The following is a 19,927-nucleotide window of genomic DNA, read 5'->3' on the forward strand; positions in this document are numbered from 1 at the left end:
AAGGGAACTCTTAAGTCACTTGTGCATATCCTCAACCCAGAGTTTGCTCCTGAATTTCCCAACTTAAGACACTGGTCTTCTTGCTGTTCCTAGAATATGTCACAGGGCCTTTGCATGTCATCAGGAATGTCTTCTCCCAGATATATGCATGGTTCAGTTTCATTTTGCTCAGGTCTTTGCTCAAATATCATCTCATCAGTGAGACTCTTTAACCATACTACCTAAAGTAAACCCCCTCCATCAATTTCTATCTCTTACCCTACTTTACTTCATAGCACTTATCACTACTTAACAATATATAATATATTTTGTTTATTATCTTTCTCCTCCACTGGAATGTAAGTTCCCGGGCTAGGAACTTTGTCTTTATTCTCCTCCATATACCCTGCACTAGGATTAATGCCTGCCAGAAGGCATGCCTCAAATATATTTGCCAACTGAATTAATGAATGAATTATATGGAAGGATCTATGAGCAGCATTAGGAATTAGAAAGTGATTTTCAGCTTTGAAAGGGGGGGTTGAGAGAGTATTGGAGCTGTGTGTGTGTGTGTGAGAGAGAGAGAGAGAAAGAGAGGGAGAGAGAGAGAGAAAGAGAGGGAGAGAGAGAGAGAAAGGTAGAAAAACAGCCTTTTGGATTCCATAATTATTTATTGAGACACCAAAGCTAAGTCAGGAGCCCCAAAGAAGCTCCTGGTCCCAAAGAGGGCCCAGCCCCCACAAACTGGTACTTACAAGCACCATGGGGTCTCTATAGTGGCCTGTGCACAGGGCTATAAAAACTCCTCTGTCTGGAGGAGTCCAAGAGGGCTTCATGGAAGAGGCCACATTTGACATTAAAGAAAGAGTCCATTTCTAGGAGGAGAACGTGGGCAGCAGTCCCATTAGGAGGACTAGCATATGGGAAGGCATAAAATCCACAGCCTGTCTGTGTGGATAAAACAGAGGGTTCTGGGGAGAGCCACAGTGTACTGAGGGGCCCGAGGCAGGAGAAGAGGGGCCAGGCAGCAAAGGACCTTGAATGTTTAGCTTTGTCCAGAAGGCAGTAGACAGCCATGGGTAAGGTTTAACCTGGAGGAAGAACAAAAGGGAGAAAAGTCGGAGCCAGGTTTCAGCAAGTCGCCTCTGGTGGTGGCACAGACCTGGAGGAGAGGGAAACCCCATCCCTTCCATCACCCAGCTCCTCCCAGCTCGAGACGCAGAGCTGAGCTGTTGCCACCAGAGGGCGCTATGACCTAGGACACAGGCCTCTTGAGTTCCCTGACCGCTTGGAGGGCTCCTCACCTTAAGCCTTCAGGCCCGTGACACTTCCAAGCCCGTCACCACTGCCGTATGGCTGTCAGCACACAAAACCTTGGGAAATCTTTTGCATTAGATCTTGTTATTTGACACGGAGGAGCTGCTGCAGGTGCCATAGTATAAACAGGTGAGATCCTTGGATCTCTGTTTTAACAAGTGCTTTGTTTGGTTCTGATGCATGGTCAAGGTTGAGAATCACTGGTCTAAGAAATCACCGCACACTGTAGTGGGTGACCTCAGAGGAGTGAGCCCCGTGTGCTGGAGAGGGCCATGGGAGACTTCCTGGAGGAGGTGTCCTGGGAGGAGTCAGGCAGGCAGAGAGAGGGAGAGAAAGGCTTTCCAAGCAGAGAGAACAATTGTACCAAGGCTCCTACAAGGAAAGGCCTAGTCTCTTAATAGACTCTGGCAGGCAGAGAATTTACACAAAGGGGCTCGATCTTTGTCCCTCCATGTACGATCCTGATTTCTCTCTAGGGGTCTCATGTTTTGAAAGATGTTCTCCTCCAAAAAGCTGCTCTAAATAATTAATCATTCATTCATTTCCTACTATTTATTAATCAATATATATAGTTCCAATCAGAGTTTCTGATTAGCATGAGATGTCCAGACTTCCTACCCTGAATTAATAATGATAGTAACAACCATTTGCCGAGGGCTCACTCTGGGCCAGGCTCAGTGCCAACTCACTCCACAGCCACCATCGTCCTCTGAGTGGGGGACTCTTATCACCCCCATTCCACCAAAGAGGAAACTAACACTTGAGAGAGGCTGACTTGGCCAAAGGCCCAACAGGATATGATCTAAGCTGGGTCAGCCCTCCTGCAGAGTGGGCTGGATCCAAATGCTTTCCTGTTCCTTGGGAGGAATGGAGTTCCAGCCCCAAAGAAAGATACCTGGCCTGTCAGCACATACAGTCTCCTCCCGAGCCAATGCACAATTCCTGTTATGCATTTAGAAGTTCTAAAATAGCTCATGGTACCCATTTCTATCTGGAGAGCTCCCTAGGGTTCTGGGACTCCAGGTCAGAATCACTGAGCTAGTCCAACATTCTTGCTCCCTCCCGACACCTGCCATAGAGACAAGAATACAGTACAGCCTGTCCCACCTCCCACTCCATCCCCACTCACCTCTCTGCCCTCTCTTCCTACCATGGGCAAGCTCCATGCCCCAGGAGTCCTGCCTGAGATGTTTGGGTGGTGCTGGCTGCCTCCTCCCTTTTTCCCTTTGATAAACTGGCTTACCCTATCTGCCTTTTCTCCCTCTGGCCCTCCTGCGATTGATGGCTCACGGCTAATGTCTTCTCTCACTTCTTTAGGTCCATTTGATAGCCAGCCATCACCACCTGCCTGGTGGGCAGGTCCTCTTTGTCTGTGTTTGTGTTGATAAATTAGATCCAAATGCCTTTTCTAGGCTGGCCCCTAGAAATACAGACAACAGTGGGATGTGGGTCTGTCCTGTCACTGTTTGGGGTGGATGGTATTACCGTGCCGTGAAAGGCCAACCCAACAAAGTTGCTTACTTTTTCAGGGTTTGCCTTAATGCCAAAGGTATGCACTTGGGCCACCTTTATTATGCCCCAGCAAGTCCTGGGCAAACACAAGTGGCTTCTTTGGCTCTCTCAGGATAAAGGACAGCCCTTGCAAAGTCTAGCTCCAAAAGGGAGTCAGGGTTCTTGGTGGGAAGTTTCTAAAGCCAGGAGAGGGAAATGTGATCTAGCAGAAAGCCCTACCAATTAGCAGGATGGGAGTCTGTCCTCAGAGGCAGACTTTAAGCCACCAACTCACAAACACTGATATATTAAGCCAAAAATGTCAGTGAAAATAGTTTTAATAAAATGGTTTTCCAACATTGTTATAAAAGTATTATGTGCTCACTGGAAAAATTTTAAAGGATACAGAATTTTTCATTTTAAGGGATACAGAAAATGTGAATTTCAACCTTTCCTTCAATCTAAATCACTGTTAATGCTTTGGTGTGTAAATTTGCAGATATATAAAATCACATATAATTATATATGTGTGTGTTTTATACAAATATATATGGAGAGAGTGAGAGGTCATTTAAAAAATATAAATAAAAAATTAATAGCATTTGGATGTATGTGTTATAATATATATTAGTGATATAATAATATTACATATACAGATACTATATAAGCTATTCAGCTTGGTTTTTAGGATTTTATTTTTAGTATATGTGCTGCCGAAGCGAGCACTAGGATTTTATTTTTAAGTGATCTCTACACCCAACATGGAGCTCGTATCCACAACCCCAAGATCAAGAGTCACACACTCCCCTGGCCAAACCAGCCAGGCGCCCTTCAACTTGGTTTTCTTTCTAAATAGAATCCTAAGTTGTGGGTACGTTTCCACATTGGCACGTATAGATAGACCACTCTCATTCTTCAACAGCTGTATAATATGGACATACCGTAAATTCCTCAATCGTCTGCTGATACACAGACATTTCCAGTCTTCTGTTATTACAAACAATGCGGCAAAGAACTTCCTGTATATTTCTCTTTGGTCCCCTCGCTAGAGTTTCTGGAAAATAAATTCTCAAAGTCAGAGTTAACTAGATCAAAGTCACAATCTAAAGTCTTGAGAGAAATGGATGAATTTCCCTCCAAAAATAATGCACCAATTCGCACGTGCCCAGCAGTCATGAGAGGGACCCACAGACACTCTGCCCCAACACTGGGTACCTTTTAACTTTCGCCAACCTGATGTATGAAAAATATCATCCCCTTGTCATTTTCATTTGGATCTGTTCTTTGCAGAGTCAAGCATCTCTTCGTGTGCATGTTGGCCCTTTGAATGTCATTTTCTATAAAATGTATTTTCCCATGTTATTTGCCTATTTTTCTTACTCATCTTTTCCTTTCTTACTTTTCTTCCTTTGTCCTTTTTAAAAAATGCTGGGTGGTGAGAGTTCTTTGCAAATCAGTTTCTCAGTCCACCTCCATCATGTGGAAAGGAAATCAATATTTTCTTCAGTTTAGTGTGTCATTTGCTTTGTGTGTATGTCCCCCCCGCATAGAAGTTTAAAAAATATTTATGTAGTCAGAGCTGCCCATCTTTCTCTTCATAACTGCTGGGATTTGTGTCACGATCTAGAAAGATATTCTCTATTCCATGATTATAAAAGCAAACATTCTCTGATAGCTTTTTCTATTATTTTTATGGTTTGGTTTCCATTTTTACACTTTGGATTCATCTGGAATTTATTTTGGTGTATGAAATGAGTTAGGGGCACAGCTAGATGTTTTTCAAAATGACCCATCAATTGCCCTTAAACGTAATATACTGTCACATGTGTGAAATGGCACCTTTATCGTACACTGAATTTCTTTATATGTTTGCATCTGGCTGTGGCTTCTATTCCCTCCATTTATCTCTCCATCAGTTTCTGAACCATTTCACATTTTAATTCTTGCAACTTTTGGCATACTCGTACTCTTTTCTGAGCCCCTTCTCTCTTTAAGACTTTACCAAATCGGCTGGTACGCGGTACACCTTTTCCCTAGCTGTGTTAGTGTCTTTAGAATTAGGTCACGCTGTCCCTTCCAGGTGACTCTGCATCTCTCTGACTATGTTAATTAATGCATTCATGAGCATCAGCATGCCAGGGACAGTGGTGGGATCAAGAGAGACAGAGGGAAGAACACAGACGTGGCCCTATCTCAGGGACTGATTTTAGCCATTAACCCTCAAGGCCACTGTGACTTCGATGATTCCTGATTCCTGAGTTCCAGGGGGCACTTCCCGGTCAGCTCAGGGATCATCCCAGAAGCCAGGCCCAGACCTGGCTGCTTTTGGATGCCCTTGACCCATAGCTCAGCCAAGGCCTATGGTAACAGGACCATAACAAGATGGATTTTAAATAAACCTGGCTCCCTCTCCAACATTGTTAGAGACCATTATCTAGTTCACTCTGTTCCTGTCAGATAAGAAAAGGCCAAAGCAGCTGGAGTTGTGGGGAACTGTGGTGTGCCATGAGCTTTCAGAGATAGATTTGGCTGTGGTAGGGGGAGGTGTTGTTGGGAAACAGAAGAAAGAAACCGAAAAGACTGACTGAGTTGGAAATTATCCCAGCAGTGAGAAGTCAGCATGAGTCACGTGACCTTGAGCATATCATTTAGCATCTCTGGGCCGCATCTCACAAACACACAAGGTCAACAGACAAGTGCTGGCCTGAAATCTTTGCTCAGATGGTTTTATCTGATGCTCAGACCATCTTCGTTGGGTAGCATCCTTATACTCCGTTTATGCAAAGAAATTCAAGGTTCAAAAGGGAAACTGAGGTGCCTGAAACCACTCATTTAGAAGGAGCACAGTTAGGATGTCAGGGGATTTGATTCTGAAGCCCCCACCCTTTAGGAGATTGTCCAACTCCTCTCCTACCCCAGCTCAGGGTGCCCTGCTGTGCTTCGGGCACTTCTAAGGAGGGCAGGAGGGACTGGCCTCACCGGAAGTCAGGACTTACTAGGCAGCTGGGCTCTGAAAGCCGGATGCTGCGTCGGGACAGAGGGACTGGTAAGAAGGAACGGAGAGACCCAGAATCAGACCTGCACAGAACTTCGGTCTGTGGACTTCTGTCTGTTCCACGGTGAACAAAAAACGAAGAGCGCGCAATAACGGGGCTGTGAAAAAATGACTTCACGGCGCAGAAAGAGGTCAGCTCTCCACGGATTTCACAAAGAAGACTTTAAAACTCCTAGTAGGAAATAGAAGTAAGTATCTTTCAGAGTTTTGGGATAGAGAAAGACTTCTTAAATAAGGCCCCAAACGCATTTACCACAAAATAAAAGAGTGATAAACCTGACTGTGTTAAAATTAAGGATTTATGTTCAACAAAAGCCACCTTACAGGAAGTGGAAAGACAAGTGATGAGGTGGGAGAAAACCTCAACACACAGAGGCAACAAGGGAATGATACGAAGAATATGTAAAGAACTACGTACAAGTCAGAACAACAACAACGACAAAACAACAACAAGAACAAAACAGAAAAATGGAGAGACGCTGAGCACGGTATCAGAGAGGAAGAAACACAGAGCCACTCAGTACAAAGACACAAATGTTGTTAGTGATCACGAAAACGCAAATCAAAGCCTCCGCGAAACACCATTCTACATCCATTCGATTTGCGATAGCTAAGAATCCAATAATACCTGGGGCGCCTGGGTGGTACAGTCGGTTAAGCATCTGCCTTCAGCTCAGGTCATGGTCTCAGGGTCCTGGGATCGAGCCCCGAGTCAGGGTCCCTGCTCGGCAGGGAGCCTGCTTCTCCCTCTCCCACTCCCCCTGCTTGTGTTCCCTCTCTCACTGTGTCTCTGTCAAATAAATAAATAAAATCCCTAAAAAAAAAAGAAAAGGAGTCAGATAATACCAAGTGTTAGAAAGGGCGTGGACCCCTAGGGTCTCTGGCACATGGCTGGCAGGCGTGTATGCGGGTGAAACCACTCGGGCAGAAAGTCTCGCATTATCTTCTGACACCGAGCATCCACGTAGCTTCTGCCCCAGCAGCTGGGCTGTTACCCGTGTCATAGCAGAGCTGCCCGTGTAATAGAAGCCAGAAACCAGCTGGGATCGGCCGCGTTCCTTATTCGTAATTGTTCATTCCTTTTCACCATTTGCCAAGTCTCCCTGTTGGCAGAGACTCTTCCGCGGCAGAGCTGCGGCCGATCCTCAGCCTTGCAGAATGAGGACTAGAAATAACTTGGGGCTGGAAGCCATTGGAAGCCATTGAAATATTAGAGTTGTTTGTTCCTGCGGGAAATGATGAAAAATGTCCATTCCAAATGCCCGTCAATGGGAGGGTGATGAATAGACTGTGATAGGCTCACACACGACATACAATAGGCAGCAGTGAAAATGAGTCCGCTCCAGGGACATGCTTCACATATAAATTAATTTAACCAATCTAACACTAACCAGGAAAAGTAAATCTCCAAGGAATACATGCAATGTGATAGCCTTTCGTGAAGTTAAAAATGACTAACATTAAAAGGATTCTTTAAAGGGATACATACAGGTGCAATCAATTACATACAAAAAGAAAAAGGATTAATAAGCGTAGGATCTGGGGCAATTGGTATCTCACTGCGGGAAATAGGGCCAGCTTGTCCATTGGGCATGGCAGACAGTGCCCTGGATCCATAATATTTGTAGGGCCCATCAGACTGTTTTATTTCCCTTTAATCAGAAGCAGAGGGCAAAGGAAATGTTTTTTTAAAGATTTTATTTATTCATTTGATAGAGAGAGACACAGTGAGAGAGGGAACACAAGCAGGGGGAGGGGAGAGGGAGAAGCTCAGCAGAGAGCCCAATGCGGGGCTTGATGCCAAGACCCTGCGATCATGACTGAACCGAAGGCAGACGCTTAACGACTGAGCCACCCAGGCGTCCCAAAGGAAATGTTTTAAAGTATAATATTAATATATTCTTCATATCAATGCAGTCATATGATAAACCTACATATTTGTGTGTGTGTGTGTGTGTGTGTGTGTGTGTGTGTGTAGGAAGAGGCCCACAAAGGCAGAAACATCCAGATCCAGGCAAGTCAAAATGTGATACTGGGTCAGACAAGAGATTTTAGTTAAGTTACTTGGAGATGATAGCCAAAGTGCTAGCTTTGGTTTTGGGTAACGTGTTATGTTATTAGAAATAACTCAAACAAGTGTAATATACATGGACCAATATTAAGCATGTACCATAGAGGCCCCTGGGTGGCTCAGTGGGTTAAGCCTCTGCCTTCAGCTCAGGTCATGATCCCAGAGTCCTGGGATGGAGCCCCACATCAGGGACCCTGCTCAGTGGGGATTCTGCTTCCCCACTTACCCCTCCCCCCTGCTTGTCCCTCCTCTCTCTCTTTCTCAAATAATAAATAAAATCCTTAAAAATAAATACATACATACATAAAAAATTAAAAAAATAATAAGGATTATGACCATTTATTTCTGGATACCTAGGATCCCCTGGAATAACAGTCAGCAAAGAAACTAAATGTTAAATTTGTAAACACATTCCAATACAATATTTTTCAGAGTTTTTACTTAGAGATTTGAGCTCGCTTCTGTGAACGTAAATATTTACGTTAGATTTCGTATCTGCAACAGTTCCACAAAATTCCCACCCAAAACTTTCAAATAATTACCTTGACAAATGACTATCACCACCTTTTTGCAACCACAACTGAAATTTTATTTAAGGAATCTGACAGCCCTTCCTTTTCTGTTATTGATGAACGAAATGGCTTGAAATAAATGGGTGTTGAATTCAACAGGGCTTCCCAGTACCAACTATTTCAAACTAGTCATGAGCCTCTCATCTGCGGAACATTCATTGTTGGAGCAACGGTCCTCACCTACCCTGGGCCCGGTCCAAAGAGCTCAGCCACCCAAGGGATCAACACAATTTGGGGAGAGGAGCTCTTTAAGGTAAGGATTATGACATTAGAGGTGTAAAATTAGGTCTGAACAGAAGATTGCATGATTGGGCCCAATTCTTTACCCCTCCTTGTGTATACATTTCTGCCCTGAGAACTTGCAGGTCGGGCTGCTAAAGACCAGAGTGTATTTCCAGGGTTCCTGACCCTGGGTGTGGCCACGTGACTTGTTTTAACCAATGGGATGGAGTGGAAATGACAGTATACCATTTCTGAGGCTGGGTCTTGCTGTCTTGCTTGTCACCGCCACAAAAAGGACATTCCCTGGGACGCATGGGTGGCTCAGTCAGTTAAGTGTCTGCCTTCAGCTCAGGTTGTGATCCCAGGATCCTGGGGCTGGGTTCCCCACTCAGCAGAGAATCTGCTTCTCCCTCTGCCCCTCTCCCAGCTCATGCTCTCTCTCTCCCTCTCTCTCAAATAAATAAATAAAATCTTTTTAAAAGGTGGTCCCAGGTAGAAGAGGAGACCCTTTGGAGCAGAGCCATCCCCCTGAGCCTGTCCCAGGTCATCTCACTCCCCCTGCTCTAGCCTAAAGCTGGGGGGTCCCCAGCGGATCTGCAGACCTATGCAAATAAATAATTATGCTTGTAAGCCACTGAATTTGGGGGTACTATAACAGCATCACAGACATAGCTAATGACTTTAGGTGTAGGAAGATTTATTTGTAATGAGAGAATAAACCACAGCAGATTATAAAAGTTTAGCAGCTGACAAATGGCTCAACAGTCACAGAATCCACAAAAGCATATAGCACTTTTTTTTAAATTGCCCATCTGACATGCCTTTCTGGTTTCCTACCTTTGGGGCTGCATTTTCTTTGGTTGCCTCTTCACACTCAGGACAATGATTTTGTAAGTCTATGCTCCTAGACAGAGAAGAAAGGGACAATTGAGCTTTTCCTCCAGCCTGGTTTTTTTTTTTTTCCAGCATGGAAAAAGATCGTACGGATAATTCAGAAAACTTTCTTCCCATGTCCAATTTGCTACTGGTCACGTCGTGTACATTTTCAGGATTGTTCTCAAACGCAGGAAGACCTCTGTCAGGTTTCTGTCGGAACGCCTTACGTCTTCTCCTGCGATGACTAATGCTAAGTCCTCGGGGAATGGATGAAACTCCTCACTCAGCCATCGACGTCCGTTTGTCGAGGCGCATTATACCTTTTACGTTCTCCTAGTCAGTGCAGTAAAATTCATGTGGAGTCCACAGAACATGTCAGTGTTTTTTTCCGAGGTGTCCCTGGGATCCACTCCCTGTATGAAGTGGACCCTGAAAGACTCCAGGAGCCTCTGCATACCCTCTTTCCACACTTACCCATCCCTCTTAGGGAGGTACTGCTTTTGGAATGACCGGAAAAATTCTTTTAAACTTTTTAAAAGATTTTATTCATTCATTTGAGAGAAGGGGGAAGAGCAGAGAGAGAAAGAGGGAGGCGCAGACTCTTCACTGAGCAGGGCCCTATCTCAGGACCCCAGGACCATGACATGAGTCCGAGGCAGAAACTTAATTGACTGAGCCACCCCACACCCAAGAACATTTTTTTGGTTACAATCTTCTTCATTGATTTCATGGTTCATTTTTATGGCTTTTATTTCAAAGTTCTAAATAGTTATGTCAGTTACTTAATAATATACATTTAAAGATGACAAAGAAAAATATGAAGGGAACCTTCCATATATTTCCAAATCAGAAATCTGATTTCTCAATGGTTTTTATTGAAACCCAAATGCCTCTCCTTCAGAAAGACTTGAGTGCATCTCTCCTCGACTCCGAGAGCTTCCCTTGTCCCCTTCCAATCTGCGGTCCTGCCTTCTTTGCCTTTACAGCAGTTGACCTGAGATGAGTTATATGCTGAGGCTTGTTGTCTGTGTCCCCTCGCAGAAGCTAAGGGATTTTTAGATCCATTATACCCCTAATCTCTAGAAGATTGATAGATACATAAACAAGTAAATGTTTGTTGGATGAATAAGTGAGCAAGTGACTCTCTTAAGTGACACCAAAGCGAGTCTGCACTGTGGCGCCTGTCTAAGTACTTTACCCCCTTCCAGGGCTGGCCAAAGCCCCCGCCTGCTGGGAGCCTGCTTGGGTCCAAACCTCTCTCCGTGCACATCTCTGTTCAAAACATCTCTATCTGCAGCCTCTTCTCCCTTTAAAAAAAAAAAAAAAAAAGCAACAGGTCTCTCAACCCAAAGCCTCTGTTCAAGCAATAATTACTTTGCCTGCCTTTATATTCTTCAAGTGGCATGATTTGGCATGATGTATTAATTTTACTCCCCTGAAACTGTTGACGCCTTTCCATCCTCAAACTCAGTCTGGGCACATCCCGTCCCTCCGCGTTTGAGCAGCTTGGTCGTCCGCTCCTCTGTCGCTCAGATCAAGAATCTCCAGGCATCTCTGCCCCTCGTCTCTTCCCCCTGCTCCCACTCAGGCGCCCCTTCCTGTCCACTCTTTGATCCCCGAGCCGCTCCCTGACCCACACACCTCTTCTTCGCCATAGCCCGCACCCCAGTCTAAGTGCCGGAGACCAGTCTCCCACCACCTTCTGGAATGGTCTGTTGAGATGCAGGTACCATCACTGCCCTCGTCAAAACCTCTGAAAGCTTCCCCCAAAGCTCCTGGGATGAAGCCCTAGGGCCAGACGTGACCCGCCCCACTCTGCACACTCATCTGTACCTCTGCCCCCTGTTCTCTGTGCTTCCATTACCCTGGTCTTCTCGGAGTCCTTCCAAGATGCCAAGCTCCCTCCTGACTCTGCGTCTCTTCACATGCTGTTCCCTCTGCCTGGAACACCCTTCGATTCCCACTTGGCCGGGCATCTCCTGCTCATCCTCGGTCTTGGCTTAAATATCACATCCTCAGAGAAGCCTTCCTTGATCCTCTGGACAAGTCTGGGCCATCTGTTTTATACCCACATTGGGTACTGTTCTTTTCTTTCTTGATACATCTCAAAAACAGTTATTTGTATAATTAGTTTTTCAGTGTCTGTCTTCCCTATAGTCAGCAAGGTCTATGAGGCAAAAAACATGTATTGCAATAATAATAGCCAACATATACACGGGCCTTACTCTCTGCTGGGTAATATTCTAAGTACTTTGCATTTATCATCTCATTTAATCCTCACAGTAACTCCTTAAGATAGAGCTATATCTTTCCCTGTTTTAGGAATGAAATCTGCCCAGAGATGCACCGTTAGTAAATGGTGGAATCGGGATTTGCACTCAAGCTGTCTGCTTTTCCCCACTTCCTTGTTGCCTTCCATGTCTGTTTTATTTCCCATTGTATCCCCCAGCACTCAGCATGGGCCATATAATAGAAGTTTTGTAAATACTGGCCAAATGTATCAATAAACATGCTTTCGCCGAGCACCTACTAAGTGCAAAGCACTGTGGAGAAATTAAAAATATGGATCCTGGGGTGCCTGGGTGGCTCAGTCAGTTAAGTGTCTGCCTTCAGCTCAGGTCATCATCTCAGGGTCCTGGGATCCAGCCCCACATTGGGCTCTCTCCTCAGCAGGGAGCCTGCTTCCCTCTTTCTCTCTGCCTGCCTTCTGCCTGCTTGTGATCTCTGTCTGTCAAATAAATAAATAAAATCTTTTAAAAAAACTATGGATCCTATCCTCACTGAGATTTGGCTCTAAAAACATGAGGAAAAGAGAGATTTTTCTCGACAGAAGCATATAGAAGAGGTTCTCAGAGGAGATGTTTTTGATGTTCCTTGGAGAACAGAGGACAGGTAATAGGACTCAGTGGGCTGGGGGGCAGGGGAAAGGGGGAGCAGGGAGACAGATGCTGGGGAGATGGGGGTGGGACCCGGCAGCCTGGCGGGGCACCCTCATGCGGGGCGGAGGGAGGCAAAGGAAGGGGCCTATGCACAGAGCTGCGGGTGCTGTGAGGAGGGGCTTACACTCCCAGAACAAGGGGAGTCTCCAATCTGGGCCTCCAGGGATTAGTAACTGTGTGCTGGGGAGGAAGCCTTCATGGGAAGCGAGACCCACCTACGCAGAGCATGCCGGCAGGAAATCGCAAAGGGTGTTCAGGAAACACGAGCATGTTCTGTGGGATATTAATAGGGTTTCACAGTCAAACTAACTTGGAAAATTCTGGATTGAACAAGGTTAAACAGATTTCTTTCCTGAAGGGGCTTTCTCAGAACGCTTAATGTATTAAAGTGAATCGGGTCCACAGGATGGGGAGGCTCGTGCACCAGCTCCGAAAATGGCCGTGGACTGGCTTGTTAACTTGACACCACGTTAGTTACAAAGAGATGGCAGAGGTGGGTGGGGGGATGGGGAAATGGGGTGGGGGGCGTTAAGGAGGGCCCATGATGGAATGAGCTCTGGGTGTTACATGCATAACTGATGAATCCCTGACCTCTATCTCTGAAAGGAATAATACACTGTATGTTAATTAATTGAATTTAAATAAAATAAAATTTTTAAAAAAATAAATAAAGAGATGGCAGAAAAGGGGGCAGGTAGACTAGTCTGGGGTATCCCAGATGTCAGGCTGGGGAGTTTTGACCCCAAGTGGGAGGCCCTGGGAAGAGTGGAAGATCGGGGATCAGGGCTGTCCCCCAACCGCTGATGAGGGGTAGGAGACTGTCTCTGATGTTCACGTGGGGAATGGAGCTGAGGAAAGAGGAAAACGAATGTTTCTTGTCCGCTCACCACATCCCAGCCATCGTGCTCACACTTGCCACATACACGTGCATCTAATCTTTCCAACTCTGCGAAGCTACGTGCTGTTTGTCCTACTTTGAAATTGAGGAAACTGAGTCTCAGAGAGGTCGTTGAACCCTTGGCCCACATCTAGGGAGCCCGGGAGTGCGGGGGGAGGGAGCCTGAGCCTCCCAGGACCCACACTGGAGCTATGTGCCACCAACCTGCGGGTGACCAGGCCAGCTCACACCCCCCTCTCTGGGCCTCGCTTACCTCAGGAGTCCACATGATGATTGCTGCCCTTCCCCTCAGGCCTATACACCCTCCCAGGGTGCCACCTTGCAGGACCCCGGCTCTAGCCCTCTGTCTGGGGGGAGTCTGGAAACCGGCTACCATATACCCATGGGACCAGCCTCACAACTCCACGCTCTTACCAAGCACCTTCCCTCCTTCGCCAAGGGCTGTCCTTAGAGCTGCCACATGTTCTCTGCGAGGCAGAAACCACAGTGGCCCTGTGTTGCCCCAGGTCCCGCCCTGGGTGGGATGTGAAGGTCCATCTCTACCCACAGCCCAGCGCCTGCCCACTCTGGTTTTACAGCCGTCCATGTAAGCTCACGGGCTCGGGGGACTAGGGCCGGGGCCTCCAGAGCTGGGACAGTGATGGGGGGATGGGTGGGTACCATGACCTCCCGTGAAAGCTGGTGGCATTCCTGGTTCTGCCACCTGCTGGCCGAGTTACACCACCCTGAGTCTCAGCCCTGTCACCTGTGAGACAGCCCTAACAGCACTCACCTCGTGGAGCTGCTGGGAGCATGAACATTCCCCCCTAGAACCTGCCCCTTCTCATGCTCACTCGTGCTCACTCCCAATCCAGAAACAAGGAATGGAGTGATTTCCTACAGTCCCTGAACTCTGGTGTTAGAAATGTGCTGTTTCGTGTGTCTATATGGCCTGCATGATATTGGCAACAACTAGGATTTGTTAAGTATATCATAGGCTCTAGGAACCTCCCTCAGTGGTTTCTAGACCACAGCTATTATGGACCAGAGCCAGGACTTGAACCAAGACTATCTGACTCCATGGCCTGGCTAAGCACTCTGTCTTTTGTTCAGTATAAATCTTCGTGGATTAGACTGTGGGCCTCCAGGGGTCATGAACCTGGCTTTGGCAGGAGCCAGAAGCCAGCTAGGGCCCAGCGCTGTGTGAGTTTCAGTAAATTCATTCATTCACTCACGCAGTCACTTATTCACTCAACGAGTATGTATTGAGCACCTTTGATAGGCCAGGTGTTGTTCTAGGAGCTGGGGATAAAGCAATGAAGAAGGTAGAAAAGCCCCCTGTTCCCATGGCAACGACATCCTAGTGGGGATCCAGGCACTAAACAAAGAAACAGAGGCACACGCAAGAAGAATGCCAGCCAGTGGGACACCTGGGTGGCTCAGCTGGTTAAACAACTGCCTTTGGCTCAGGTCATGATCCTGGAGTCCTGGGATCGAGTCCCACATTGGGATCCCAACTCCATGGGGAGTCTGCTTCTCCCTCTGACCTTCTCCCCCTCATGCTCTCTCTCACTGTCTCTCTCTCAAATAAATAAATTAAATCTTTAAAAAAGAAAAAGACGAAGAAGAAGAAGGAGAAGAAGAAGAAGAATGTCAGCCAGTGACTCGGGTTATATAGTACCCAGTGACCGGGTGACTGCTTTGTTGGGTGGTCAGGCAAGGCCTCTGTAAGGAGTTGACCTATGAACTAAGATCAGAATCATAAGAGGAAACTATCCATCTGAACATCATCAGAAGAGAATCCAGACAGAGGGAATAGCAAGTGCAAAGGCCCTGAGGTGGGAACAAACTGGCAGTGTTTGGGGAACACAGAGGAGAGCCCAAAGCAGCTGGAGTCTGTGAAGGGCGACAGTGAGGCAGGGCCCCCTCATGGAAACTTCATCGGCTGGAGGAGGGGGTTTTATTATTTTTTATAATTTATTTTTTTTTCAAAATGCAATAGAAGCAGTTGTGAGAGTTTTAAACAGGGAAATGACATGATCTGACTTTTTAAAAATTAATAGGCTTTTTTTAAAAGATTTTATTTATTTATTTATGACAGAGAGAGAGCGCGCGCGCGCATAAGCACAAGCAGGGGGAGGGGCAGGTAGAGGGAGAGGAAGAAGCAGGATCCCGCTGAGCAAGGAACCGCAATGCAGGGCTCGATCCCAGGACCCTGGGATCATGACCTGAGCGCAAGGCAGATGTTTAACCGACTGAGATACCCAGCGCCCCAATCAGCTTTATATTTTAAAGTAGTTCCAGGTTTTAGGTTTAGAGTAGTTTTAGAAAAATTAGGGGAAAAGGGGAAAGTGTAGAGAATCCCCATATACCCTCTCACTCCAACACACACACACACACACACACACACACACACACACAAATTTCCCCTATTATTAACCTCATGCATTAGTGTGATACATTTGATGCAGTTAATGAGCCAGTATTCATCTGTAGGTCCACAGTTTACATTAAGGCTCGCTCTGTGTGGCACAAATAGGATGAATGACAAGTATCCACCATTACAGTACCCTACAGAATAATTTCTCTGCCGGAAAAGCCACCTGGGCTCTGTGTGTTTCTCCTTCCCTCCCGGTGTAATCCCTGGAAACCACTGATCTTCTTACTGTCTCCATAGTTCCGCCTTTTCCAGAACATCATGTAGCTGGAAACATACAGTATACAGTCTCTTCAGACTGGTTTCCTTCGCTTGATCTGACTTTTAAAAATTTTTTTGAGAGAGAGAGAGAGAAAGCGCGTGTACACCCAGGTGGGGGCGGGGAAGAGCAGAGGGAAAGAGAGACTCTTAAGCTGGCTCCATGCCGGGTGCTGAACCCCACTTGGGGCTCGATCTTACGACCCTGAGATCACAATCTGAGCCGAAATCAAGAGCCAGACCGACACAACCGATCGAGCTACCCAGGTGCCCCTTGATCAGACTTTTTAGAAGACCATGTTGGCTGGTTTGTAGAGAACAGATTGGAGGGAGACAACATAACAGCCCGCAGCCAGCTGGTCAGGAGGCAAAGCCGTTGTCGGGGCTCAGACAGACAAGCGGGTGGCCAGGCTGGTTGGGCAGAAGTGGACGGCCTCGGACACCTGTCCTGGGCTGTTGGGTCTGCCAATAGACTGGCTGCAGAGGGAGGTCAGGGGGGCTTCCAGATTTATGCACTGCTGAGTCCCTGCGTGGAAAACCTTCCCCTTTGCCCTCCTTAAAACCCTCCTGGCTGCTCATTGCACCTGGGGTAAATGCCCGCTTGGAATTGACTCTCAGCAAAACTGCTTGTTAACTTATCCTGACCCCTGAATTATTTCAGCTTATTTTGGTCTCAAGCAGCTACCTTATGTCCAAAAAATAAAAAATAAAAAAAAAAAAGTGAAGGTAGTGAGGGTTGATGGATTTCCTGGGAAGCTATAGAGACACATCACAGATCAAAGGAAGAGGAGTTGAATAGACAATCAAGCTGAAGGGCGGGTCCAGAAGCCTGCTGCCTTCCGGGAACAGGGCTATAGTGCCCAGATCCTGTGTCTCTCCACCCCCATTCACAATCCTAGAAGACACTGTATGCTCCTAGCCTGGGTCAGGAGTGCACTCGCCCCTGCTTGGACCTCAGATCTTGGGCACGGAGCACAGTCCTACATGGTATGAACTGGGCAGCTCCCTGTGAAGGCAAAATCTTCATTCCGGATGGAGCTGCAGATGTCCTGCCGGGTAGAATTGGGCTCCTGTCCCCAGTAATCCCATAACTCAGTCCCAGCACTTCTCTGTCTTTCCATCATTTCTTGACATGTGTCTCCCTTTCACTGGATGGTGGGCTCTTCAAGGACGTGGCCTCAACTTACTTAGCTTGGCATGCTGCAGCAGAGGTCCCCCCCACCCTTTGCCATCCTCCCTATTTCTCCATGAGCTTGAATTTTTAGCTAGGCTCATGGTCTCCCAAAGTCATGCCATATCCCAGTCTGCTCTGCAGCTTGGGGTGACCACATGACAAGGTTCTGACCAAGGCACAAGGATGGAGGTGGGATGAGCCATCGCCAGTCCTACCTTTCCTGCCCTCCCCTGCCCATCCACATCCTGCTGGCTGGCAGGTGAATGGGATGGTGTGTCCTATGGGACCACCTGGAACAAACTTCCTAGGAATGGCAGCGTCATCACACAGAGAGATCAGGGGCCATATCAGCTTTCAACTCCTTGGCCCCCAGAATAGTCTGAAAGGCATTAAAACCTCTTTTCTCTGTAAGCCTTCCCGCTAACATAATCCTAATATCATTCACATAGCCATGCTTAACGTAGTGGCTAACATTTAGCAAGTTCTCAATAAATTATGGTTGAATCATTAAATCCATTGCAAAAGTAAAGAAATCCTTGATTCCAGCATTTAACACATCAGCTGTTTGCATGTTCCCTCTCAACCCTTCCCTACACTCGGGTGATAGTTTTAATAGAAGTATATTCAGAGCAGATACAGAATTTTACACCCAGCTTTCTCCCCTCAACAGTAACTGCGTCATAAACATTATCCATGTCAATCAGATTATCATCGTTTTAAAGAGATCAACCATAATTTACTAAATCACTTCCTTATTGCTTGAAACATACATTTTTCCTTTTTTTTTTTTGTAATGACTGATCATGCTGCAAGAAGTTTCTTATGACTCTCATTTTTACCTCTTATTTTTGTCAGATTTCTTGTTGCCTTTTCTAATATCTTAGGACACCCTCGACCTTCACCAGCCACTCTCCAGCTTTTTAATTTCCAGTTTTCTTCTGAACGATGGTCACCATGAGGCTAGTAATTGTATTAACAATAGGTGCACTGCTGAGCCCCTGATTACATAACTGCGCCATGCTGGCCGATGGTCCTGTGTCTGTATCCGCCTGTCTGCATAGACTTCATCTCGTACTTGCCACCTGCCAGGCAAGGTAGCAAAAAGCACAAACCCCAGAGTTAGACTGGATTCAAATCTCAGCAACACTGCTTCCGTGAGACCTCGGGGAAACCACTCAACCTCTCTGTGCCTCCATCTCCTCATCTATAAAATGGGGATAGTGACCCTTTCTGCAGGGGTTGCTCCACTTACCGAACAGGAGACCAGTAAGAGCTGTCATTGCTTGAGTGCTTCGAGGTGCCAAGCGCGGTGCTAAAGGCTTTTTGGTGATGACCTCACCTGTTCCTCATCAGAGCATAGGATGTACGTGTCCCCATGCCCATTTTGCAGATGAACCATCTGAAGCTTGGAGTGCAGACACATGGCACGGAGCTGAGAGACTCTTACACGGTCAGTTGTTGGTCTCGAAGCCCCAAGTTCCTTCCGAAAGGATCCTTCTCTTTCCTGTGCTCACAGAGCCAGAGCTAGAGCCCAAAGCCCGGCTTCTGCAGCACAGTCTCTCCCTCCACCTGCCCCCCGCCCCGTCCCACAACACTCAGCCTGCTTCTCAGACCTGCCGAGCCATCCACTGTCCTCACCATCGCCGTTGAAGCCCGGAATGCCCCAGAAGCTCAGGTAGGAGCTATCACTGTTTACCAGGCACTTCCTCTGGCCAGCCCCTGTGCTTGGTGCTTTATGCCATTATCTCATTTAATCCTCTAAACAGTCCCAGGACATGGGCATCATCACCCCTACTTTATAGGTGGGGAAGCCCAGGCCCAGGCTTGCAAAGCAAATTGCCTGGTGTCCCAGAGCTATTGCACTCAGGAGCTGAGTGTCGCAGCCAGGCAGGGAAACACGAGCCTGGTATCTTGCTGCCCTCACCCACTAGCCTCGCCCGGGGTGGTAGTTTCCGTGGGATGGGGAAGGTGTGATGGTCCAGTGTGGCCACTGTCCACCACAGACCCCAGATGCAGAGGGCAAAGGCACAGTGCCCGCCAGCCACCCACCCTCCCGCCCCTGGCCTCTCGAGGCCCAAGGCGCCAAAGGCAGGGACGGGATCCAAGACAGAGTTGTTGGGTGAGCTTTCCGAGCCTGCTGCCCCTGAAATAGCCCAGCTGGCAGCTCCCGCTCTGGGAGGAGGCAGGCAGCTCCCGGAATAGCGCTTCCCTACTGCAAGGTGACCTAGTTAGCAGGTTCCTCTTGTCCTGTGAGGCTGGCTGAGCGAGACATTCACCTGCCTCTCTCCACACAGAGAAGGCCCAATCCAGCACTTTCCTCTCCCCCTTCCCCAGGGCAGCTCCAGCCTGTCCCCCTGTTTGCCCATCCTGGAAGTCTGGGGAGTGCATAATAATACACTGGGCCCAGTGCTTCGTGGCCTCTAAACACGTCCACAAACATCAGCGTATCTCCTTCCCATAGCAGACAGAGAGGGGGACTTACCGTCATCTCCTTACTGCAGGAGAGGAAATGAAGGCACAGAGAAGGTAACAACATGGGCTGGGGCACACAGCTGGGAGAAGACAGAGCCGAGATCTGCCTGACACCAGGCCCAGTGTTCTTGCAACGTCCTGACCATCCCTGGCTGCAGTCTCCTCTCTGAGGAACCCTGGGAACTAC

The 19,927-nt window shown here is 47.3% G+C and overlaps 1 long non-coding RNA gene across 2 annotated transcripts; it reads right to left on the reverse strand.

Annotated features, from left to right (window-relative positions):
• Positions 1-678: 678 nt before the first annotated feature.
• On the reverse strand, positions 679-19,295 carry LOC123937000. 2 transcript variants are annotated; one of them, XR_006817401.1, is made up of 5 exons: positions 18,521-19,295; positions 5,784-6,014; positions 3,729-3,841; positions 1,284-2,716; positions 679-1,070 (listed from the first exon to the last, which is right to left on the reverse strand). It is a non-coding gene; the product is annotated as an uncharacterized LOC123937000 (long non-coding RNA). The 2 variants fall into 2 exon arrangements; XR_006817400.1 differs by lacking the exon at positions 18,521-19,295 and adding an exon at positions 6,471-6,502.
• Positions 19,296-19,927: the final 632 nt, after the last annotated feature.

Source organism: Meles meles, chromosome 1 (genome assembly GCF_922984935.1).
Source record: "Meles meles chromosome 1, mMelMel3.1 paternal haplotype, whole genome shotgun sequence".
Classification (NCBI taxonomy): domain Eukaryota; kingdom Metazoa; phylum Chordata; class Mammalia; order Carnivora; family Mustelidae; genus Meles; species Meles meles.